We start from the raw sequence: 27,194 nt of genomic DNA, 5'->3' as shown, positions 1-27,194 counted from the left end.
GTTCTTGAGCTGGCAGATGGACTTTTCTATCTCGTGCAGGGCTGGGGTTTTGCTGAGATGGTGGCAGGTAGCATGCTGTGGGATGGAGTTGAAGACACTTGAGTCAAAGGCAGATTCTCGGTTAAGGAGATCTTCAAAGTGCTCCTTCCAGCGGGTCCTGACTGCCTCAGTGTCCTTGATGAGTGTCTCCCCGTTCTTGGCCAGCAGACGGGTGGAGCCTTGGGTGTTTGGACCACAGGTGGCCTTGACTGCGGTGAAGAATCCTTGCACATCATGGCTGTCGGCCAGCTGCTGAATCTCCTATGTTTTCTCCACCCACCATCTGTTCTTTAGGTCGTGGGTTTTTGTTGGACCTCGGCCTTAAGCCGTCTATAATGCTGCTTTGCTGCTCCCGAGTTGGGTTGTTGTTTTATGTTCAGAAATGCCTTGTGCTTGCAATTTATTAGCTCTTGGATCTCCTGATCATTCTCATCAAACCAGTCCTGGTGTTTCCTGGTTGAGTGACCGAGCATTTCTTCGCAGGCACTGGTTATGGTGGTCTGGAGGGCAGACCAACGCTGTGGGCATTATGCGTCTTGGGGTCATCAAGGGTCACCAGGTTAGCAGTGAGGCACTGGCTGTATAGAGCTCTCTTAGCTGGGTCTTTGAGTGCCCCGGCATTGATTTTTTTGCGGCACAGCTTCTGCTGCCGTTGCCGCTTTGGGGCTCTGTTGATGTTGATGATGGAACGGATTAGGCGGCGATCCACCAGGCAGTCGTCAGCTCCTGTCAAGATCCCACAAGCCACAATGAGATACTCACCAGTTAATCTCTTTTGGTAATGCTTATTGAGGGACAAAAGTTGGCCAGGAAATCCTGTTCTTGACACACTGAGCCACACAAAGAGATATTAGGACAGGTTACAGAGGTAGATTTTCAGAAGCATATTGATGGAAGAGAGAGAGCTAAAGAGGCACAAAGATTTAGGAAGGGAACTCCAGAGCTTAAAATCGAGGCCGTTGAAGGCACAGTTCCAATAGCTGTGTGTAGAAAATCAGGGAGGCGCAAGAGATTAGAATTGGAGGAGCGCAGAGATCTCCGAGGGTTGTGGGGCTGGAGGAGGTTACAGAAACAGGGAGGGTGAGGCCATTGAGGGATTTGAACACATAGATGAGATGCAGGGGCAGAGATGGGTGATATTATGGATGTATAAGTGGGCGTTGTTAGTGACGGAGAGAATAGGGCGTCAGAAGCTCAATTAGGGTGAAAAAAATGGCAAGGTTGTGAACAGTCCGGTTCACCCTCAAACAGTGACCAGGGAGAGGGATAGAATCAGTGGCTTGGGTATGGAGATTGTGGCAGGGATTGTAGACTATGGCCTAGAAATTGGAAATGGCCTGAAATGGTGTCAAAGGCCAGCGCTATTTGCCTGCGCTCGTTGAAAGTGATGCAGGCAGCACGCAAAATCCCTTGCTTCCTGCTCATTATAATGATTCGAGCGCGGAATTCAGCGCTAGACGTGCTGCTGATTGGCTAAGTGCTCAATGGGGGTGGGGGGTGTAGGGGAATGATGGGAGGGGCAGTTGGCAATATCAGATGCAGTCTAATGGCCAGTAATGCTTGGCCTAGGCTCTCTGCACCACTTAAAGGAGAGGTGCTTTGCTGAAGACATGGCTCAGTAACCAAGGGAGTGAGCACGAAGATTCTCAGATATTACACTGGAGACCTTGGTCATGGCCATTCAGCAAAGTCGGGCTATACTGTTCCCGCAGAGTGACAGGAGGCCATCTAAGGCCACTTGCAGAAGGCTCTGGAGGAGATAGCTAAGTTTGTTATAGCCACCAGTGTGGTCACAAGGACGTGGATCCAGTGCTGAAAAAAGTTTAATGACCTCACATGGAAGGTGAAGATGAGTGAAGGCTTTAGCAAAAGCCATATCCCACCATCTGCATCACAAGCCTCACATACTGCTCAATGCACCCACCACACCCCCATCGCTCACCTACCAACAATCTCTGGCTATCACCACTCATATCTCACAATCATGGCTTCACTTTGCCCTCACAAGCTTATCAATGGTGCAATACTCACACCCACATCTCACATCTTGTACACACTGACAGCTATTCAACAATACAGGCACATCACCCAAACACATTGCACCACACTCACTGACACACTTCCCTTTCTCTTGCAAGCAAAGGTGGCTCATAACTCTTTTGCTGTAACAAAATTAAACAGTTAAATCAAGTGCCCCCTGATCTGAGGTACACTCCAAACACTTTTCAAGTGCCCCTTTTTGTTTAGTTTTTTTTGTTTTTTTTGGGTGTTTTTTTTTAAGGGCATCGAGAGGCAAATTGTACATTGGGGGGACACTAAAACCTAGCAATAAAATAAATTAAACTTTAAAACATATAAAATCAAATTAAAATGTGTTTGCCGGGGGTGATGATGCACTGCAGCCCCTCCAGTGCCCACCTCTTGCGGAAAGCCGCGAGCGTTCCGGTGAACACCACGTGCTCCATCTCCAGGGATACCCTGGCTCAGATGTAAGTGCGGAAGAGAGGCAGACAGTCGGGCCGAACGACCACCTGCTGCCTGGACCGGCTGATGGCAAAGGTGGCTCACAATTGCTGGGAGCAGAGACAGACAGGCGGGAGGCAGCCAATCTGCAAAGCGTGCAGGAATCCATGTTCGACATTACTGAAGGGGCAGTAACAGAGGCGGTGCAACAGGAGAAGTTAAAGTCATTGCTGATAATGAGGGTATGGTCATACCTAATCCTTCTTCTCATGTCCCGCTTCCTCCTCATCCCACAATCTCTTCTCACTTGCAAGCTGCTGATGGTGTAGGCATGGATATCTTGCTTTCCTTCCACCTCCCCTCACCACAACCCGACCCTTGTGCCTTTCTGCTATCAGATACCCAACATGTGCCACCAGCTCAGCTCATCCCTGATGTTGTGGAGGAGAGTGATGGAAGAGAAGACATGCCGTCACAGGGCATGAATGGGCTGCAGCAAGGCCAGAGGGAAAGGGTAGCTTGGAGGCCAGCTCCCCTGAGGTTGAGTTTGTGCACGAGTTCTGCTGCACAGGCCTCGATGGAGCAGCCTTCAGAAGAAGGGGGATGGCCATGCACACAGAAATGCTTGGTGCAATGGCAAGCTGGCCAGAGAGCCTCTTGTCAATGTCAAGCAGCATGGAGGAGTCCGGCTCCAACATTGGATGGGGCTTTGTGCAGAGCTCGGAGCCCAGGATTTCCAGGATGGAAATGATGGACAACTCCAGGAGAGAACTTGCGGACCCAGCCATGAGGCTGCATGTGATGAGTGATGTTGCGGCTTCCATTGCAGCATGGACGAAGCGACCCAACTTCTGCGTGCTGCAGTGGAAGCATAGACAGGTCTCCTTCAGGCTCAGACTGCTACTGCGCAAGAACAGACTGTGCTCATGCAGTCTCAGCTTTTCCCACCCAAGCTCAGATTGTTGCCATTGTTGCTGGGTTGTCAAAGGGGCTTGCAGGGTATCGCAGCAGTCCAGCAATTTGTGCTCCAAAAGATGGCTTGGAATTCTGGGAGTGGCAGTGGATCACTGGAGCAGGAAGCTGCTGTCCTCTCTCAGGATGACAGCATTCCCACTCTCATCACTGCCACTCCGCCACAGCCCTTGTCACTGCCTGTCATCCAGCCAGCCCAGACTGCCTCTGCCCATGCTGATGTGGTGCAATCTACATCCGGGCATTCTAGGTCCAGAGCTGATTGAAGGCATCCTGCAAGGCTATCTGAAGTCTCCTGCACGAAAAGTCAGCAGCCTTCCATAAGCCATGCGACAGCCACTGGGGGAGCATTGTGTTGGAGCATTGAAGTATGACAAGACACACGAATGACAGGTAGCAAGTGAATGCACAAGGGTGATTAGTTGATACTGTAATATTGATTGGATTCTGAAGAGATCGCAAAGTTGCTGTTTAAAGAATGGACTCAGTCGAGAATATTTCATGGGCTTTATGGGTTTTTCTGAGGGTATTTTCCCTGTGATGGGATCACCCTGCACAGATACGTGAAAAAGCTGTTTTGTTAAAACTCCAGAAGCCGCATGGCAGTTAGCTGTGACAAAAGAACTGTCAGTCATCCAGAACGGATTTGCCCACCAGTCACAGCTAAAGGAAGAGGCCACAAATATTGACAAAAGAGCTGCCGGCCAGGAAGGGGGCCATTGACAAAGCCACGCTAATATGCAAAAGCACCTCTCACCTCCATCTCAGAAGGAGAAACAGAACAGTGAACCCACTAGCCTGGCCAGCCAAAGGGGAGCCGGATTTTTCCCAATACAAAGACTCGGAGAGATGCCCAGATTAAGAGCCATCAGCTCAATGCATATGGGTTGGATGGCCCTTCACTGACTAAGCACCCGTGCTTAGAAACAAAAGGATTTTAAAGATTGTCGGGAAAGAAAGGGGTAGCAAGATTCCCATAAAGACAGGGTCTTTTCCACTTTATTTTTAGCTTGAAGCTTGTAGCTTGGAGTGAAGCTTGGAGCTTGCAGCTTGCAGCTGGTATCGAGAGAGAGCCCTCTCTCTCTCTCCCTCTTGCTCTCACTATACCAAGATTGATATACCAGAGAAAGGGGCCGCAGGACCACAGAAGAAGCCACCGAGACTGAAGACCAGGCAGTGACTTCCACAGAAAGGAAACCAGTTGTGTGTGGTGGTGAGCATGATCGAGAGTGTCCCAAGCCAGTAACCAGATATCCCTGGCAAGCTGGGTAAGGTCTCAGGGTTTTCTCAGAAGTGAAGCTTTTCAGGGCTATTCTGGGGAGGGTAATTCATTGGTAGGAGTAGAGTTAGAATCCACCAGGGAATTTACTGAGTGTAACTAGGTCTCATTTCTGTATTGTATGTATGTTGTTTGTAACCTGGATTTTATGCTCCATAGAGACAGTGATTTTGTTTAGTAGTGCATGTTTTAGCCAGTGTATGTTAGAACAAATAAATACAAGTACAATTTTTCACTGAAGCATTCCTGTCCGTGACTCATTTCATTTACACTCTGAATAATAATTCCTGTGTCTAGAACTTTCGCAACGTGGGGGTGATTCGAACAGTCCGTCTAGCAATTGGACTAGGATCAAAAGCGCTTACAATTCTGATGAATTTATTAATTTTGTTTGGAATATGTCATGTATCTTACATTATTATATATAACTGCATCCTAACACATTATACATGACTGTAATAAGATATGACCTGTAACCACCAGCATATCTTGCAACCTGGGGTGCACTTGCAAGAGACAGGTATATAAGGACAGGGCTCAGGCAAGTGCAGCATTCCAGAGCTGTGAAATAAAGGTGCAGGTCCAGAGTGACCTTGACTTCACTACATGCCTCATGTGAATCTGTACTGAGGGGACAGGACTTTACAGTGGCGACGAGTTACGGGATTACAGAATCCAAAGAATGGCGAACAACGGATCAGATGAAAAGTACAATGCGGGAGACAATTGGGAGGACTTTATAGAAAGGCTCCAGCAAAGCTTTGTAACCAAAGACTGGTTAGGCGACGATAAGGCAGACAAGAGAAGAGCCCATCTCTTGACCAGCTGTGGCTCGTAAACATACGCTTTAATGAAGGATCTGTTGGCACCCGAGAAACCAGCAAGCAAATCGTTTGAAGAATTGAGCACACTGGTAAGAGACCACCTGAAGCCAGCGAGCAGCCTACACATGGCCAGACACAGGTTCTACAACTACAGACGTTGTGTGGGCCAGAGCATACCCGACTTCGTGGCGGAACTTCGGAGGTTGGCTAGTTTATGTGAGTTCTCCGATGAACTGAGGAGAGAAATGCTAAGTGACTTTTGAAGGAATAGGCCACGCAGGAATATTCCGAAAGCTCATAGAGACCAAGAACCTGAACTTAGAGCAGCAGCACTGGTTGCGCAGACATTCTTGGTAGGGGAAGAAGAAACAAGGTTGATTTACAATGCAGGTCTGACAACTAACGAAATATCGGAACAAGAAGTTCATAGCACTAAACAAGCTGCTACCCCCACACACAGACAAAACCGGGAGAACAGACTCTCGACAGCAGGCAGAAGCCATCAAGGGCCACAGGAATGGCCGTTCACACCTCATCAACCCACAATGCGAGCAATCAACTACAAACTGAGAGAAGCTCAAGAGAGATCAGCCAGACGCAGCTCATTCTTTGGGAACACTTTGAACAATGGAACAAGTCTGTGCTAGAGGTGTGGGGTTGGGCACTCATCAAGGGGTTGTCGATTTCAGCAGGCTGTTTGCAGAAATTGTGAATATATAGGGCATTTGGCCCGCATGTGCAAAAAAACGGCAGCTCGGCTGACATCCGGATCGGATGGGTCGGAAAGCGAACCCGAAGATTGTGAGGACAGTACCCGATGTATTGCGGGTCAACACGATCAATGGTCGCTGCTCCTACAACAGGATGCCTCCTATACTGATGAAGCTGTGATGTTCCGTGACAAAGGGATGGTAGGATGGAAAAGTGGTGAGTAATGGCGATCTGGGGTTCCATTCTTTGGAATCGGAATATGAGGAGGTGCTCACGGACAGCCCATCTGGAATGGGGGTTGGCTTCCTGTCTGCCTCCCTCCCTCCCTCCTCTTCCTCTTCCTCATCCTCCGCCTCCTGAGGTGTCCCACAATCCCTGCTGGCAAAGCCAGTAACCTCCTGATGGCCAAACTGTGCAGCATGTAGCAGACCACCACGAAATAGGACACCCAATGCGGAGAGCTCCTTTGGAGCGGTCAAGGCAGCAAAACCGTTGCTTCAATAAGCCGATGGCCTGCTTAAGTGTTGGGGTTGCAGAGGGGAGTCATCAGCCAGGAGCAGGGTGAATAGCCCTTGTCTCCGAGCAGCCACCCTCGGGTATGGCGGGATGGCAGGAAGATTGTTGGCACACTGGACTGACACAAGACGAAGGCATCATGACTGTTGCTCGGATAACGGGCATTCACCATCATGATGCGCTGTGCGTGGTCGCACATTAAACGGCTTTGAAGTTACGGAACATCTCAGCATTGATAGGCGGCACCCACAAAGCTACACTGGTGCAGTCAATAGCGCCCTGCACAATGGGTAAGCCCAATATCCTGGCAAAGCCACATGCACGCACCTCCTGCTTCTCTCTGTTCAGCGAGTAGACAATGTAAAAAAAAATAAAGACTTGGACGTCTCAAAGTACTTTACAGCCAATGGAGTATTTTTGGAGTGTAGTCATAAGAACATAAGAATATAAGAACTTAAGAAATAGGAGCAGGAGTATGCCACCCAGCCCCTCGAGTCTGCACCGCCATTCAATAAGATCATGGCTGATCTGATCATGGACTCAGCTCCACTTCCCTGCCTGCTCCCCATAACCCTTTATTCCCCTATTACTCAAAAATCTGTCTATCTCCACCTTAAATATATTCAATAACTCAGCCTCCATAGCTCTCTGGGGCATAAAGTAATGTGGGAAACGCCGCAGCCAATTTGTGCACAAGCAAGCTCCCATAAACAGCAATGTGATAATGACCTGATAATCTGTTTTTGTTTTGTTGATTGAGGGATAAATATTGGCCTGGACACCAGGAATGATTCCCCTGCTCTTCTTCAAAATAGTGTCATGGGATCTTTTATGTCCACCTGAGAGGGCAGACGGAGCCTCAGTTTAAGGTCTCATCTAACGCAGCACCTCCGATGTGTCAGACTAAATTTATGAGCTCAACTTTCAAGAACCCACAACCTTCTGACTCAGAGGCGACTGTGCTATCCACTGAGCCACAGCTGACACTTCTCCTGATGTACAGAGCCTCTGTGACCTCCCAGATGCAGCGATGGAAGGCAAACTGGGAGATGTTGGCTATATCTCCTGTTGCAGCCTGGAAGGATCCGCTGGTGAAGAATTGAGGGCCTTGGTGACCTTGAGGGTTGCTGAGAGAGCCAGTGTCGCCCTGCTCTTGAGGTGACAAGATCAGCGGCCACCTTCCTGGTGAAGCGGAGCATCCGAATACACTGCTCCACGTTTAAGTGGAGGTGAGCGAAGTGCTCTCCATTGGCCCTAGGTGGGTAAGGCCTCCAGTTGAGAGCCCTCCAGACTCCTCCACCTCCTCCCTCTGCATGGATCTTCTCATCTTCTTTGCTGCCTCCGCTCCCTCTCCCAAAGATACTCGAACGTGAGTGGGACTGCAAATAGAGCTCCCATGACTGTGAGCATGCAGTGGGAGCAAAATCCTTTCAATGCAAATGATCATGTTCTCCATTTACAACAGCACTCCCAGTCACCAAAGGAACTTCAAACAAGTTAAGAAAACTAGAAGAGTTTCAGAAAGTTACGCAGAGCCTGTCAAACTGAGAAACCATGTCGGTTGCATATTGTTTTTTTTTTAATTCATTCATGGAACATGAGCGTCGCAGGCAAGGCCAACATTTATAACTTTTCCTTTTTCTTTATCTTTTTCTTTTTCTTATTAGTAAGAAACCTTTGGCATTGTTGCCAAATTAAGTTAATTTATGGGTTAAGGCAGGAGAGCCCAGACCCATGTCATGCTCATCCTGTGCTATGTGGGAAGTCAGGGACGCTTCCCGTATCCCTGACTACTATGTGTACAGGAAGTGTATCCAGCTGCAGCTCCTGACAGACCGCATTGTGGCACTGGAGCTGCGCATGGATTCACTCTGGAACATCCGCGATGCTGAGAATGTCGTGAATAGCACGTTTAGTGAGTGGGTCACACCGCAGGTAAAGGTTACAAAGGCAGATAGAGGCTGGGTGACCATCAGGCAGAGCAGGAGTAAGAAGGTAGTGCAAGGGTCCCATGTTGTCAGCTCCCTCCAAAACAGATATACCATTTTGGGTACTGTTGGGGGCGATGGCCATCAGGGGAAGGCAGCAGCAGTCAAGTTCATGGCACCATGGGTGGCTCTGCTGCACAGGAGGGCATTAAAAAGAGTGGCAGAGCTATAGTTGTAGGGGATTCTATTGTAAAGGGAATAGATAGGCATTTCTGCGGCCGCAATCGAGAATCTAGGATGGTATGTTGCCTCCCTGGTGCAAGGGTCGGATGTCTCGGAGCAGCTGCAGGGCATTCATAAAAACATAGAAACATAGAAACATAGAAAATAGATGCAGGAGTAGGCCATTCGGTTGTTCGAGCCTGAACCACCATTCAATAAGAGTATGGCTGATCATCCACCTCAGTACCCCTTTACTGCTTTCTCTCCATATACCTTGATCCCTTTAGCCATAAGGGCAATATCTAACTCCGCCTTGAATATATCCAATGAACTGGCATCAACAACACTCTGTGGTAGGGAATTCCACAGGTTAACAACTCTCTAAGTGAAGAAGTTTTTCTTCATCTCAGTCCTAAATGGCTTACCCCTTATCCTTAGACTATGTCCCCTGGTTATGGACTTCCCCAACATTGGGAACATTCTTCCTGCATCTAACCTGTCAAGTCACGTCAGAATTTTATATGTTTCTATGAGATCCCCTCTCATCCTTCTAAACTCCAGTGAATAAAGGCCCAGCTGATCCAGTCTCTCTTCATATGTCAGTCCTGCAATCCCGGTAATCAGTCTGGTGAACCTTCGCTGCACTCCCTTAATAGCAAGAACGTCCTTCCTCAGATTAGAAGACCAAAACTGAACACAATATTCTAAGTGAGGCCTCACTAAGGCCCTGTACAACTGTAGTAAGACCTCCCTGCTCCTGTACTCAAATCCCCTCGCTATGAAGGCCAACATACCATTTGCCTTCTTCGACTGCCTGCTGCACCTGCATGCCAACTTTCAATGACTGATGTACCATGACACCCAGGTCTCGTTGCACCTCCTCTTTTCCTAATCTGCCGCCATTCAGATAATATTCTGCCTTCGTGTTTTTACCACCAAAGTGGATAACCTCACATTTATCCAGATTATATTGCATCTGCCACTCGTTTGCCCACTCACCTAACCTGTCCAAGTCACCCTGCAGCCTTCTAGCATCCCCCTCACAGCTCACACAACCACCCAGCTTAGTGTCATCTGAAAACTTGGAGATATTACACTCAATTCCCTCATCCAACTCGTTAATGTATATTGTAAATAGCTGGGGTTCCAGCACTGAGCCTTGCGGCACCCCATTAGTCACTGCCAGCCATTCTGAAAAGCACCCGTTTATCCCAACTCTTTGCTTCCTGTCTGCCAACTAGTTCTCTATCCACGTAAGTACATTACCCCCAATAACATGTGCTTTAATTTTGCACATCAAGCTCATCTGTGGGACCTTGTCAAAAGCCCAGAGGAGGAGGTTGAACAGCCAGTTGTTGTGATGCATATAGATATCAATGATATGGGTAAAAAAACGGGATGAGGTCCTACAAGATGAATTTATGGAGCTAGGAGTTAAATTAAAAAGTAGGACCTCAAACGTAGTAATCTCAGGATTGCTACCAGTGCCACGTGCTCGTCAGGGTAGAAACAGCAGCATAGTTAAGATGAATATGTGGCTTGAGAAATGGTGCAAGACGGAGGGATTCAATTTCCTGGGACATTGGAACCGGTTCTGGGGGAGGTGCGACCAGTATAAACCAGACGGTCTGCACCTGGGCAGGACCAGAACCAATGTCCGAGGGGGAGTATTTGCTCGTGCTGTTGGGAAGCATTTAAACTAATATGGCAGGGGGATGGGAATCTATGCAGGGAGGCAGAGGGAAGTAAAATGGTGGCTGAAGCAAAAGCTAGAAAGGAGATAAGGAAAAGTGGAGGGTAGAGAAATCAAAGGCAAAAATCAAAAAGGGCCACATTACATTAATTCTAAAAGGACAAAGATTATCAAAAAAACAAGCCTGAAGGCTCTGTGTCTCAATGTGAGGAGCATTCGTAATAAGGTGAATGAATTAACTGTGCGGATAGCTGTTAATGGATATGATGTCATTGGGATTACGGAGACATGGCTCCAGGGTGACCAAGGCTGGGAACTCAACATCCAGGGGTAGTCAATATTCAGGAAGGATAGACAGGAAGGAAAAGGAGGTGGGGTAGCGTTGCTCGTTAAAGAGGAAATTAACGCAATAGTAAGAAAGGACATTGGCTTGGATGAAGTGGAATCTGTACGGATAGAGCTGCGGAACACCAAAGGGCTGAAAACGCTAGTGGGAGTTGTGTACAGACCACCAAACAGTAATAGTGAGGTTGGGGATGGCATCAAACAGGAACTTTTGGATGCATGCAATAAAGGTACAGCAGTTATCATGGACAACTTTAATCTACATATAGATTGGGCAAACCAAACTGGTAGCAATACGGTGGAGGAGGATTTCCTGGAGTGTATAAGAGACAATTTTCTAGACCAGTATGTTGAGGAATCAACTAGAGAGCTGGGCATCCTCGACTGGGTGTTGCGTAATGAAAGAGGATTAATTAGCAATCTTGTTGTGCAAGGCCGCTTGGGGAAGAGTGACTAAAATATGGTGGAATTCTTCATTAAGATGGAGAGTTACACAGTTAATTCAGAGACTAGGGTCCTGAACTTAAGGAAAGGTAACTTCGATGGTAGGAGACATGAATTGGCTAGGATAGACTGGCGAATTATACTTAAAGGGTTGACGGTGGATAGGCAATGGCAGACATTTAAAGATCACATGGATGAATTTCAACAATTGTACATCCCTATCTGGCATAAAATAAAATGGGGAAGGTGGCTCAACCATGGCTAACAAGAGAAATGAGGGATAGTGTTAAATCCAAGGAAGAGCCATATAAATTGGCCAATAAAAGCAGCAAACCTGAGGACTGGGAGAAATTTCGAATTAAGAAGAGGGGGACAAAGGGTTTAATTAGGAACGTGAAAATAGAGTATGAGAGTAAGCTTGCAGGGTACATAAAAACTGACTGCAAAAGCTTCTACAGATATGCGAAGAGAAAAAGATTAGTGAAGACAAATGTAGGTCCCTTGCCGTCAGAATCAGCTGAATTTATAATGGAGAACAAAGAAATGGCAGACCAATTGAACAAATACTTGGGTTCTGTCTTCACTAAGAAAGACACAAATAATCTTCTGAAAATAATAGGGGACTGACGGTCTAGCGAGAAGGAGGAACTGAAGGAAATCCTTATTAGTCAGGAAATTATGTTAGGAAAATTGATGGGATTGAAGACCGATAAATCCTCAGGGCCTGATAGTCTACATCCCAGAATACTTAAGGAAGTGGCCCTAGAAATAGTGGATGCATTGGTGGTCATTTTCCAACATTCTATAGGCTCTGGATCAGTTCCTATTGATTGGAGGGTAGCTAATGTATCCCCACTTTTGAAAAAAGGAGGGAGAGAGAAAACAGGGAATTATAGACCGGTTAACGTGACAGGGTAGCAGGGAAAATGTTGGAATCAATTATTAAAGATGTAATAGCAGCACCTTTGGAAAGCAGTGACAGGATCGGTCCAAGTCAGCATGGATTTGTGAAAGGGAAATCATGCTTGACAAATCTTCTCGATTTTTTTGAGGATGTAACTAGTAGAGTGGACAGGGGAGAACCAGTGGATGTGGTGTATTTGGGCTTTCAAAAGGCTTTTGACAAGGTCCCACTCAAGAGATTAGTGTGCAAAATTAAAGCACATGGTATTGGGAGTAATGTATTGATGTGGATAGAGAACTGGTTGGCAGACAGGAAGCAAAGGGTAGGAATAAACGGGACCTTTTCAGAATGACAGGCAGTGACTAGTGGGGTACCGCAAGGTTCAGTGCTGGGACCCCAGCTATTTACAATGTACATTAATGATTTAGATGAAGGAATTTAATGTATTATCTCCAATTTTGCAGCTGACACTAAGCTGGGTGGCAGTGTGAGCTGTGAGGAGGATGCTGAGAGGTTGCAGGTTGACTTGGACAGGTTAGGTGAGTGGGCAAATGCATGGCAGATGCAGCGCAATGTAGATAAATGTCATATTATTCACTTTGGTGCAAAGATCAGGAAGGCAGAATATTATCTGATTGTTGACAGATTTGAAAAAGGAGAGGTGCAACGAAACCTGGGTGTCATGGTACATCAGTCATTGAAAGTTGGCATGCAGGTGCAGTTGAAAGTTGCAGTTGTTGAGTATGGAGAAAGAGTCAGACTGAACACTGTGAGCTCAAAGTAAAGTGCGACCTTAGTCTTTGGTTGCAGATCTCCAGAGTGCCTCTCCAACCTGTGACGTCATCTTAACTACCTGTGCTTCCAAGGGATTATGGGATCGCTTGAGACTCCGGGGAATGAACCCTCTGATGGCTGTACAGAGTAAATACAAGTCCACATATATAACAACATTCCCCACAAAGTCAATAGTGTAACTATTTACAATGTGAGTCGATCTGGGCCCCTTCTTGCCCTGGTTGATCATCTCGGTGTGAAAACTGGTGTTGTTGAATCATTTGTTGGGCCCTCGCTGTCCTGCTGTGCAGCTGGCCTTGCTGGGCTGCCTGGTGTGTTGGGCCCTGCTGGGCTGCTGTGGATGGTGGGTTCTGCTTTGTGGTCAACCGTGGTGTCGGTTGCCACTGGTGTGTGTGTTGGGGGATCAAAAAAGGTAGGGTCCAAGGTGGGTTGTTCAGGGTAGTCCGTGAATCTGAGTTTGATTTGGTCCAAGTGTTTCCGGTGAATGAGTCCATTTCAAAGTTTGACCCGAAACACCCTGCTCCCCTCTTTGGCCATGACAGTGCCGGGAAGCCACTTAAGACCTTGTCCATAATTTAATACAAATACAGGATCATTGATTTCAATCTCGAGTGACACATTTGTGCTATCATGGTATGCACTTTGTTGAAGCCGTCTGCTCTCTACCTGTTCATGTAGATCAGGGTGAACTAACGAGAGTTTTGTCTTCAGTGCCCTTTTCATGAGCAGTTCAGCAGGTGGGATCCCAGTGAGTGAGTGGGGTCTCGTGCGATAGCTAAACAAGACTCGGGATAGGCGAGTCTGCAGTGAGCCTTCAGTTACCCTCTTCAAGCCTTGCTTGATGGTTTGCACTGCTCTCTCTGCCTGACCATTAGATGCTGGTTTAAACGGGGCAGATGTGACATGTTTGATCCCGTTATGGGTCATGAATTCTTTGAACTCAGCACTGGTAAAACATGGCCCGTTGTCACTCACCAGGACATGGTGAGCCGTGTGTGGCAAATATGGCCCGCAGGCTTTCAGTGGTGGCAGCAGACGTGCTAGCCGACATTATCCCACATTCAATCCACTTGGAGTACGCGCCTACAACCACCAGAAATATTTTACCCAAGAACGGGCCTGCATAGTCGACGTGTACCCTAGACCACGGTTTGGAGGGCCAAGACCATAAACTTCGCGGCGCCTCCCTGGGTGCATTGCTTAACTGCGAGCATGTATTACATTAGTGAACGCAGGAATCTAAGTCTGCATCGATACCGGGCCACCACACGTTGGATCTGGCTATCTCTTTCATCTTTACAATGCCTGGATGGGTACTGTGGAGGTCATTGATGAAGGTTTCTCTGCCCTTCTTGGGGACCACTACTCGATTGCCCCACATAAGGCAGTCTGCCTGTATAGACATTTCATTTTTGCACCACTGGAACGGCTTTATCTCTTCTTGCATTTCCACTGGGACACTGGACCAGCTCTCGTGAAGCTCACAACTTTTGACTAGAGATAATAGGGGTCCTGGCTTGTCCAGGATTTGATCTGCTGGACAGTGACGGGTGATAGCTCACTCTCAAATGCTTGCATATCCATGGCTAGATCTGCGGGCTGCATCATTTCCACCCCCGTGGTGGGCAATGGCAGCCTACTGAGAGCATCCGCGCAGTTTTATGTGCCTGGCCTGTGGCGGATGGTGTAGTTGTATGCGGACAACGTGAGTACCCATCTTTGGATGCGGGCCAATGCATTGGTATTTATCCTTTTACTTTCGGAAAACAGGGATATAAGTGGCTTATGGTCAGTTTCCAATTCAAATTTTAGTCCAGTCAGGTATTGATGCATTTTCTTTACCCCATAGACACACACGAACGCTTCTTTTTCAATCATGCTGTCGGCTCTCTCGGCCTTAGACATACTCCTGAATGCAAAAAGCAACCGGTTGCAGTTTCCCGAAATCATTAGCTTGTTGCAATACACCCAACGCCATATGACGATGCATCACATGCTAGTCCCAAACGCTTACATGGATTATACAACGCAAGCAACTTGTTTGAGCATAACAATTTTCTCACTTTTACAAAGACATTTTCTTAGCTTTTGTCCCAAACCCATTCACCCCCTTTTCGTAATAAGACATGTAGTGGTTCTAGCAGGGTGCTGAGACCCGGTAAGAAGTTACCAAAGCAGTTCAAGAGTCCCAGAAACAAACCTAGCTCTGTCACGTTCTGTGGCCTCGGTGCGTTCTCGATTGTCTCCGTCTTCGAATCGATGGGCCTGCTGCCGCCGCCGCAATCCTCCTTCCCAGGAACTCCACTTCAGGAAAACGCACTTCGAGCATTTTAACTTGAGCCCCACGTGGTTGAGTCAACTAAGAACCTCCTCCAGGTTCTGCAGGTGCTGGACTGTGTTCTGACCTGTGACCAAAGTGTCGTCCTGGAAGACCACGGTGTGCAGGACCGACTTCAGTAAACTTTCCATGTTTCTCTAGAATATCGCTGCCGCTGATCGGATTCCAAACGGTAACCTGTTATAAACAAAAAAACCTTTGTGCAGGTTGATGCAGGTGAGGGCCTTCGATGATTCCTCCAGTTCCTGCGTCATGCAGGCTGAAGTCAGATCCAGCTTCGTGAAAGTCTTTCCTCCCGCCAGCGTTGCAAAGAGGTCGTCGGCTTTTGGAAATGGGTATTGGTCCTGCAGGGAGAAACGATTGATAGTTACTTTGGAATCGCCACAGATTCTGATGGTGTCGGCTCCCTTGAGAACTGGAACAATAGGGCTGGCCCACTCAGTGAACTCGATCGGTGAAATAATGCCCTCTCATTGCAGCCGGTCTAGCTCGATCTCTACCCTTTCTCTCATCATGTACGGTACTGCTCTCGCCTTGTGATGGATGGGTCGCGCCGCTGGAATTAGGTGGATCTGCACTTTTGCTCCTTGGAATTTCCCGATGCCTGGTTCGAACAACGAAGGAAATTTGTTCAAGACCTGGGCACACGAAGTGTCGTTAGCGGGCGATAGCACTCGGACGTCGTCCCAGTTCCAGCGTATCTTTCATAGCCTGCTCCTGCCGAGCAGCGTGGTAACTTGTGTACCGCTCCATCGTAGGAGTCCTTTACGGTAGCACTGCTGATTACAGGAATCAGTTCCTTAGTGTAAGTTCTTTGTCTTGTGCGAACTGGAGTTAAGACTGGCCTTGAGGCCTTGTTGCACCACAAACTTTCAAATGTCTTTTTGCCCATGATGGACTGGCTCGCACCCGTGTCGAGCTCCACTGACACCGGGAGTTCATTTAGTTCAACATTCAGCATTATCAGGGGATAATTCGCGGTGAATGTGTGCACCCCATGTACCTCTGCCTCCTCGGTCTGAGGCTTTGGTTCATGGTGATCCTCCGTGGATCTGTCCTTCTCTGCAATGTGGTGGTTTGCAGGTTTAACAAGGTTAACAGGCTTAGCAGCTCACCTGCACACTCATTGGAGGTGTCCCATTGTTCCACAGGCTTTGCAAACGTATCCTTTGAATCGGCATGAATGGAAACGATGATCACTCCCGCAGCGCCAACAATGTGTTAATGGCCTTGCATTCATCACCCTTGATGGTGGACTCTGAGACATCTGCGGACGTGCAGCAAGTATGTGTGACCTGCTCTGTATGTTATGATTCGACAACAACATCACTTTGTTCACAGTACAGTGGGCAGCACTTGTGTGCTGAGAGATTTGCTTAGTATGGTCACTGGTGGCAATGAACGTCTGGGCTATCGCTATGGCCTTACTCAAGATTGGGGTCTCTACGTCAAAAGCTTGCGAAGTATGGTTTCGTGGTCGATGCCAAGTATGAAAAAGTCTCTGAGCATGTGCTCCAAATGTCTTTCAATTTCACAATGGCCTGCAAGGCGTCTCAGCTCGACGACATAACTCGCCACTTCCTGGCCTTCAGATCTTTTGTAGGTGTAGAACCGATACCGCGCCATCAGAACGCTTTCCTTCGGGTTCAAATGCTCTCGGACCAGTGTGCACAAATCGTCGTACGATTTCTCCGTGGGTTTCGCTGCAGTGAGCAGATTCTTCATGAGGCCATACATTGGTGCCCCACAGATGGTGAGGAGGATCGCTCTATGTTTGGCAGCGCTCTCTTCCCCATCTAGCTCATTGGCCACGAAGTATTGGTCAAGTCGCTCCACAAAAGTTTCCCAATCATCTCCCTCCGAAAATTTTTCCAGGATGCCCACTGTTCTCTGCATCTTTGGGTTCGCTATCTGTATCTCGTCACCAGTTGTTGAGTATGGAGAAAGAGTCAGACTGAACACTGTGAGCTCAAAGTAAACTGTGATCTTAGTCTTTTATTGCAGGTCTCCAGAGTGCCTCTCCAACCTGTGAAGCCTTCTTAATACCTGTGCTCCCAATGAATTATGGGATCCCTTGTGACTCCGGGGAATGAGCCATCTGGTGGCTTATAGAGTAAATACATGTCCACATATATAACAGCGGTGAAGAAGGCAAATGACATGTTAGTCTTCATAGCGAGAGGATTTGAGTATAGGAGCAGGGAGGTCTTCCTGCAGTTGTACAGGGCCTTGGTGAGGCCAGACCTTGAATATTGTGTACAGTTTTCATCTCCTAATCTGAGGAAGGACATTCTTGCTATTGAGGGAGTGCAGCGAAGGTTCACCAGACTGATTCCCGGGATGGCAGGACTGACATATGAAGAAAGATTGGATCGACTAGGCTTATATTCACTGGAATTTAGAAGAATTAGAGCGGATCTCATTGAAACATATAAAATTCTGATGGGATTGGACAGGTTAGATGCAGGAAGAATGTTACCGATGTTGGGGAAGTTCAGAACCAGGGGTCTCAGCCTAAGGATAAGGGGTAAGCCATTTAGGACCGAGTTAGGGAGAAGCTTCTTCACTCACTGAATTGTGAACCTGTGGGATTCTCTACCACAGAAAGTTGTTGAGGCCAGTTCATTAGATATATTCAAAAGGGAGTTATATGTGGCCCTTATGGCTGAAGGGATCAAGGGGTATGAAGAGAGAGCAGGAATGGGGTACTGAAGTTGCATGAACAGCCATGATCATATTGAATGGTGCTGCAGGCTCGAAGGACCAAATGGCCTGCTCGTGCACCTATTTTCTATGTTTCTGTGTTTCTATCTCTAATTCCCCTTGAGAAGGTGGTGGTGAGCTGCCTTCTTAAACCATTGCAATCCGTGTAGTGAAGGTACTCCCACAGTGCTGTTATGCGCCAGGATTTTGACCCAGCGACGATATACTTCCATGTCAGGATGATGTGTAACTTGGAAGGGAACTTGCAGGTGATGGTGTTCCCATGCACCTGCTGTCCTTGACCTTCTCGGCACTAGAGGTCGTGGATTTGTAAGTGCTGCCAAAGAAGCCTTGGCGAGTTGCTGCATTGCATCTTATAGATGGTGCACACTGCAGCCATGGTGCACCAGTGGTGGAGGCAGTGAATGTTTAAGGTGGTGGATGGGGTGCCAATCAAGCAGGCTGCTTTGTCCTGGGTGGTGTCAAGCTTCTTGAATGTTGTTGGAGCTGCACTCATCCAGGCAAGTGGAAAGTATTCCATCAAACTCCTGACTGTCTATTGTAGATGGTTGAAAGGCTTTAGGTAGGGAGTCAGGAGGTGAGGCACTCAAAGCAGAATACCTAGCCTCTGACCCGCTCTTGTAGCCACAGTGTTGATGTGACTGGTCCAGTTAAGTTTCTGGTCAATGGTGGCTCCCAGGATGTTGATGGTGGGGGATTTGGCGATGGTACTATCGTTGAATGTCAAGGGTCATTAATTAGGCACTTATGTGGTGCGACTGTTACTTGCCACTTATCAGCCCAAGCCTGAATGTAGTCCAGCTCATGTAGCATGTGGGCACAGACTGCTTCATTATCTGAGGAGTTGCAAATGGCACTGAACACTGTGCAATCATCAGCGAACATCCCCACTTCTGACCTTATGATGGAGGGAAGGTCCTTGATGAAGCAGCTGAAGATGGTTGGGCCTTGGACACTGCCCTGAGGAACTAATGCAGTGATGTTCTGGGGCTGTGATGATTGAACTCCAACAACCACAATCATCTTCCTTTGTGCTAGGTATGACTCCAGCCAGTGGAGAGTTTTACCCCTGATTCCTATTGACTTCAATTTTACTCGGGCTCCTTGATGCCACACTCGATGAAATGCTGCCTTGATGCCAACGGCAGTCACTTTCAACTCACCTCTGGAATTCAGCTCTTTTTCTGTGTTTGGACCAAAGCTGCAATGAGGTCTGGAGCTGAGTGGTTCTGGCAGAACCCAAACTGGTCAGTAAGTGCCGCTTGCTGGCACTGTTGATGACACCTTCCATCACTTTGCTGATGATTGAGAGTAGACTGATGGGGTGATAATTGGCTGTATTGGATTTGTCCTGCTTTTTGTGGACAGGACATATCTGGACCGTTTTCCACATTGTTGGGCAGATGCCAGTGTTGTAGCTGTACTGGAATGGCTTGCCTAGTGGCGCAGTTAGTTCTCGAGCACAAGTCTTCAGCACTACAGCCGGGATGTTGTCAGAGCCCATAGCCTTTGCTGTATCCAGTATTCCCAACCATTTCTTGATATAACATGGAGTGAATCGAGTTAGCTGAAGACTGGCTTCTCTGATGGTGGGGACCTCAGGAGGTGGCCGATATGGATCATCCACTCGGCACTTCTGGCTGAAGATGGTTGCAAACGCTTCAGCCTTATCTTTTGCACTCACGTGCTGGGCTAAGCCATCATTGAGGATGGAGATATTCATGGAGCCTCCTCCTCCTGTTGTTGTTTAATGGTCCACCACCATTCATGGCTGAATGTGGCAGGATTACATAGCTTTAATCTGATCCGTTGATTGTGGAATCGCTTAGCCCTGTATGGCATGCTGCTTCCGTTGTTTAGCAGACATGTAGTCCTGTGTTACAACTTCTCCAGGTTGGCACCTCGATTTTAGGAATGCCTGGTGCTGCTCCAGGCATGCTCTTCTGCACTCCTCATTGAACCTGGGTTGGTCCCCTGGCTTGATGGCAATGGTAGAGTAAGGGATATGCCAGCCCATGAGTCTTCAGATTGTGGTGGAATAAAATTGATGGCCCACAGCGCCTCATGGATGCCCAGTTTTGAGCTGCTAGATCTGTACTGAAGCTATCCCATTTAGCACAGTGGTAATGCCACACAGTGCGATAGATGTATTCTTCAGTGTGAAGGTGGGACTTCATCTCCACAATGACTGTGCTGTGGTCGCTGAAAATAAAAGAAATAAAGCCTTGCATTTATATAACACCTTTAATGACCACCAGACATCTCAAAGCACTTTACAACCAAAGATGTACTTTTGGAATGTAGTCATTGTTTTAATGTGGGAAACACGGCAGCCAACATGCGCACAGCAGACTCCCACAACAGCAATGTGATAATGCCCAGATAATCTGTTTTTTAAAAGTTGATTGAGGGATAAATATTGGCCAGGACACCGGGGATAACTCCGCTGCTCTTCTTCAAAATCGTGCCATGGGATCTTTTACATCCACCTGAGAGGGCAGATGGGGCCTCGGTTTAACATCTCATCTGAAAGAAGACGGCACCTCCGACAGCGCAGCAGTGCTTCAGCACTGCACTAGAGTCAGCCTAAATTTATGTGCCCACGTCTCTGGAGTGGGACTTGAATCCACAACCGTCTGACTCAGGGGTGAGTGTGCTGTCATGGACAGTTACATCTGCAACAGGTAGTTTGGCGAGGATGAGGTCAACTAGGTTTTTCCTCATGTTGGTTCACTCACCACCTGCCGCAGGCCCATTCCAGCAGCTATGTCCTTCGGGGCTTGGTCAGTAGTGGTGCTACCCTTACTCTTACTCTATCATTGCCATCAAGCCAGGGGACCAACCCAGGTTCAATGAGGAGTGCAGAAGAGCATGCCCGGAGCAGCACCAGGCATTACTCTTGGTGATGGAAATCATGGGGGCCAGAAAGGGAATTTATGTGGTCAGCAGTTTGGTAGAAATAGGGTCAATGGATCAGGAGGTGAGCTCGGAAGGCCATGAGGGGAGATAGGAGAGAAACTAGAGAAAGATGCATATTCAGAGCTAGGGAAGGAGGGAACCTTGGGAGTGGTTTGACTTGGTGGGCTAGGGTAAGGGAGGGAAGCAGCAGAGGCAGCTGAACGGATGGTGTCAATCTTAATGACAAAGAAGTCCATGAGCTGCTTGCACTTGTTGTTGGAGATGAGGGTGGAGGGGCAGGGGAGAGGGGTTTCAGGTAGTGAATAGAAGCGAGGCACATTTGCTGTTGTGCTTTTCCACCATTTTCTGTTTTGATTTTGGGTGAACTCTGCTATCAAGAGAAGTGAATCATTAAGTAATGTTCTGTTTGCACGTAAAAATATTTCACCTCAGGATACAGATAAAAATTACCAGATTGCAGACTTGCAACAGTGGGGGACTTTTTTCACCTTTAGAAACAAAGGTGTTAATCTTGCAACTTTTTATTTATTTTAACAGTGATGAATCAAAATGCTAATTACTTCAGTTTTACATTGAGTACATCTGTTCTTCACTGCTTTCCTCCCTCTGCCTCTGCACCGAATGACTTCTGATCCTCGATGATTTCAACCTCCATCTCAATTCATCATGCTCTCCCTCCTTGGAATTCACTAGCCTCCAATGCTCCCGTAATCTCTCCCATCATGTAAACTCCCCAACCCATATTCATGGCCATCCCCTCGACCTTGCCATCTCCACTTCTGACCTTATAATGGAGGGAAGGTCATTGATGAAACAGCTGAAGATGTTTGGGCCTAGGACACTGCCCCGAAGAAATCCTGCAGTGATGTCCTGGGGCTGGAATGTACTTAAGAGTAGGGTGAAGGTCATTTAATAGTCAAGGACATTAATTCAGCTCCAAAGAGCAGGAAGTTGTCAGAAGATAAGTAGAGTGGAAAATTGTCCAGCACAATTCAGCATTATGGTCATTTCTGGACTAAAGGCATTAGACACTGCAATTTTGCGTTGGACAATCGCAATCTCAATGGACTAAAACTTGCAGTCAGCAGGCCAGAGATTTTCTGTCCATCATGCCCATGATTTTCCAATATGCACTTGTGGGGTGGAAGGTACTTTGTGACATATGAAGATTTGGATAACCTACCCTACACTCATTATTTGAATCAACCAGACTGCGGTTTTTGGTTTTAAATTAGGAAGAATGAAAATAGTACTATGTAGTAGCCAACAGTGAAATAAATGGCAGAGTATATCAATGCTATTTCCACAAACTGCAGGACCTGGCAGAAGGCGAGGAACAATATGACAGATCACAAGGAATTTGCCAAGGTAATTCAAGACTTCTGAAAAATACCTGCTGTAAGTGAACTTACAGGAATGTCAGCCTGTCAATCTTGTCACCACTTCCTGTTTCCCCATGAATACCCATATGAATATTTTAACTAGCACAGTGTTGGTATAAGAAAAGCAGTTCAATAAATCATAAAGATACTTATGCATGAGAAAGATGCAGCTGTGACGTCCATATGACAACCTGTGGGCACAGCATTAATTGGCACAAGTAGGGGGCATAAGAGCGCCAGACAAGTGGGCAAGGTGGCAGATGAGCCAAGTGTATGGGGACAAAGATCATGGGCTGGATTTTCGGCTTGTTGTCGCCCCTGTTAGTGCCAGGGAGAGGTGATAATGGTGATGCAAAGCATTTCCGGGCAGGCGGCCAGCGTCCAGTGACCCGCCAGGACATTCAGTGCTGGGTTTGTGGGGGCATGGAGCATTACCACCTGGAAGAGGCGAGCTGGTGTGCAAAGCCCCTGGTTGCGATACTGGCTCGATATTTGATTCGGGTCCGATCCGTAGCGTCCCACAGCGCGCCCTAGTGGGATCACCTGTGAAAGCTGGCGGTCTGAGCTATACCAGCCACAGTGAGGGACCGAATGTCGACCTGAGGTAAGTGTGATTGCTTTTAATATTTTTATTTTTGCGATTAATGTTGATGTGGTGTCAATAATGTATTGACAATGTTTTTAAGTATTTTATTTTCAGATTTTTATTTCACAAAAGCTTCTCTTAGGGCATCTGAGACCGGCTATTTAGCTCAGGATATTCAGTTTCTCAGCCGGCCTAACGCCCTAAAAGAAGTGTGGACACCTCCGTTAGCACTCCGCTCCACACTCAGGGCCTAGCTGGTGAATTTTGCAGCTGGAGACGCAAACCATTTCCATGCGCAAAATTTACCGCTGCACCCGGGTTAACGCCACAATAGTGTTTTGAGGTAAGGGGAGCCAATGGAGGTTGTCAAGGAGGGGTGAGAGTGGACCAGCCTTAATGACTATCTTTCTAACTTTGCACCAGAGTTTCGTCAACGTGCTCTCAACGTCTGAGTTACACTGGAGAGTACAAAGCTGGAGAATTAGTATAGGAAAGGATGTGGATTGCCTTGGTCAGCCTTGGTCCTTACTGGAAGGCATTTTGGAATAATGTCTTCCGTATTTCACTGTTGGTTCTCCAGTTACTTCTTGTTTCATAATCTAACCCTTCTGTTCTGCCATTGTTCTGTTCTTTGTCCATGGTGACGCATCTATGCAGAGCTAAGATAGACACAGCTTAACTCAATAGCACTCTTGCCTCTGAGTCAGAAGGTTCAAGTCCCATTATCCAACATAAGCAGGAAATCTATGCTGACACCTCTAGGTTCAGTCTTTAGGATGAGATGTCAAATTTAGGGTCTATGGACTAGACTTTCCATTATTGTGCAGATCGCCCAAAAATGGGCGTTATTTCCAGCGTTGGTGTTTATTATGGGTTTTGAGATCACCGGATTATCGCCCATATTCAAAACCCCTAGTTTCCATTTTATAAAATGGGCATTAGCGGGAGCGATGTGAAATGAGCGTTAGCGGTAATTTTTTTGCCTTTCTGCCGTAAATTGTCTGCGTCCATAGCAACACCATGGCAACGGTCTTTTCCTGCGTTTCAGGAGTTCAGGGGTCATCAATACATGCACAGAAGAGGAGAGAGAGAGTGAGCAGAGAGGAGGTGAAAGCGTGTGAGGATGTGTTATCTCGTTGTTTGGCTGTTGTGGGAGGTAGGAAAGATATTTTGGAGGAGTAAGAAGAATTGAGAGGACTACTTAGTTTGATTACATCAGAATTTGGGGAACAAAAATATTTACATGAAAGGCATGGAGGAGGCGAGACAGCACGATGTGGAGGGGGAGGAGGCTGATGAGAGCAGTGAAGTAGGAGAGGAAGTCGAAGTGGAAGGATGAAAACGAGCTCGGTGATTCTCCAATGAGGCAAATGCTGCCCTCCTGCAGGAGGTGGAGTCACGCTGGGGTCAATTGACCCGGGGTGGAAGTGGGAAGAACACCCCGAAGGTTTACCAGAAAATTTGGGCCGACATAGCTGATGTGGTCTTGTCGGAGACACACGAGGTGCATGAGGGCAACCAGTGCTGCAAGCGGTGGAACGACCTTGTCGGATCCACCAGAGTAAGTATTACATTTATTGACATTTACTTACATATTTATATAATTGGAATTGTAAGTGTATTGAGTGAATAAATTCAGCTCTGATATATTGCACTTAGACCGGGAATGTTTAACTCAAAGCCTACATTTACGGTGTACGTGTTTAGGTTAATACTGATAATAATAATAATTATAACATCGGTCGCTTATGTGATGTATCAGTATCTGTGACAATACCTTGCAATGATCTTATGCAATGATCTGATGCCACGTCATGCTGTTGTTAACTTTTGCAGAAGAAGCTTTCGAAGAATAGGGCCGAGCAGCAGCGCATGGGTGGCAGCCCACCAGTCATTAGCGAGCTAACAGACCTTGAGGAGCAGGCACTGGCACTAGTGCGGAGCCACCCACAGTCGGCCACGCAAGCAGCAGCAGAAACTGATGTGATGCCAAGTGAGTAAAGTATACACCATTGCGTGATGTAAAGTCAACAGATGCCACACCCACTCATATCCGACCAATATACGATAGATGATTGATGTTATCTAATTAATGATGGGCTCATGAAAATCATTGTAATGCAGAATTTGTTTATGTACATTAAATGTGATGTCTGTGATTATTTTGATAGCGGTAATGCTGTTGTCGTCCATAAGCTGTGTGTAGCGTTTGAATCACCTTGTGACTCGAGCACCCCCTTCTCCTCTAATAACCTCATTCATGTTTTGTAGCTCAGCCAACATCGCAGTCACAGGCAACACCACCGAGACAAGGTGCGGATCCGGCAGCGGAGTCGGCGGGGGATCGTCAGTCTGGTGGTGAGGAGCCCCGAATCTCGCCCGTGGTGCTGCTGGTTGCCTTCTCCACTGACGACAGTGTGGAGTTTGAGGAGCCTGCAGCAACAAGCTCCATCATGTCAAGCACACCTATAACTTTTAGTGCTCCTGCGGCCATGTCCTCCTCCGCCGTGGAGGTAGCAGGCCCAAGCACTTTACCGCAGGGCACCCCAAGTGTCTCCATGCCGGCGCCGACCCAGCAGAGGTTGGTTTGATGCAGCAGGACTGGTCCACGAGCGGCAGATCTAAGCGGGGACATGGTTCATTTGTCCAGGAGGAGTGTTGACAAAGTTCATCAGATCCTCCAGACAATGGGGTGCATTTCCCATCAGCTGACCACCATATCCGCGACCATGACAGATTACGTGCCATGGATAGCGGTGGCCCTGGAGGCGACAGCCAGGAACACTGGTGCCAGAGGGCTAACTGTGTTTCCAGAACACGGCACTGAAACTAAAGGTGCTGCAATCCCATTGTCAATGCCACATGCAGGCCAGGAGGAAGCTTTTGCTTTTGGCTCGGAGGACATTCCCTCCTTGGGACCGTTCTCTCCAGCATCCGGCCAACCAGTGGATCTGCCGTCATCCCCCCAAATGAAGCAGCACATGACGAACAGTGCGGCAAGGCAGCTTGGAGTCGGGAGGGGAAGGAGAAGAGGTGGGAAGAAGCGGCGGGGAAATGGAAAGTGAGGTGCATGGCCACAGGAGTTGTAGTTGTGAAAGTATTGATGTTGTTGTTGTTGCTATTGAATAAATGTTGGGAAGTTTAGGGGAAGGGGGGAGGGGAGTACCTTGTTTGTTTGCATTTGTGTTCTATGTTTATGAAGTTTTGTTGGCAATGTTAAAAATGTAATGAATGATATAAATGTTATAAATTTGTTGCGGGGTGGAGTGGGTTGTTTTTTACAGTTATGATTTTATACAAATGTACCATTACACACTGGTGATTCCTTAACATGAAAGGGGATAATTCAACGGCACTTGAATCAACTTAAACTTTAACTGTCACCAAGGTAAAACACACCATTCATGTATGAGCTGCAGACACATCAGTCTTGCGGCTTTGTAAATACCACCATCATTATTTCAAGCAAAGCGCTCATTTATGAGCTGCTGATGTAAGAGTCTTACAGCTATGTAGCCACCACGGGCCCTTTCCTGCGGTCTACAGAGGGGGTGGGTGAGGGCATGGTTTCATCATCAGCCTGATTATCTGCCCCGAGGTCAGCATCCACCTCCCACCTCCTCGTCCTTCTCTTCCTCTCTCTCCTGAGGTGGACCGTCAGTCCCTTCTGGCAATTCTTGTCCCCTCCTGATAGCCAAGTTGTGCAGCATGCAGCACACCACCACGAATTGAGCTACCTGCTCAGGGTGGCATTGTAACTCACCAACTGAGTGGTGCAGGCATCTAAAGTGCTGCTTAAGCACTCCAATGGTATTCTTGATGATATTGCATGTGGCTCTGTGGCTCTCGTTTTACCGCTTCTCTCTGGGTGTTACGCAGCGGGGTCATCAGACAGGTGGCGAGGCCATATCCTTTGTCAACAATCATCCAGCATTGACCTTGTGGCTGACTGGTAAACATGTCAGATACAGCGCTCTCATGTAGGATGTAAGCATCATGGATGCTGCCCGGAAATTTGGCATTTACTGCCATTATAATTTGCTTGTGGTTGACAACAGGAGCACATTCAGGGAGTGGAATCCCTTTTGGTTCCAAAAAACCTCTGCATCC

Source organism: Pristiophorus japonicus, chromosome 1 (assembly GCF_044704955.1).
Source record: "Pristiophorus japonicus isolate sPriJap1 chromosome 1, sPriJap1.hap1, whole genome shotgun sequence".
NCBI lineage: Eukaryota > Metazoa > Chordata > Chondrichthyes > Pristiophoridae > Pristiophorus > Pristiophorus japonicus.
This window is presented reverse-complemented; position numbering follows the sequence as displayed.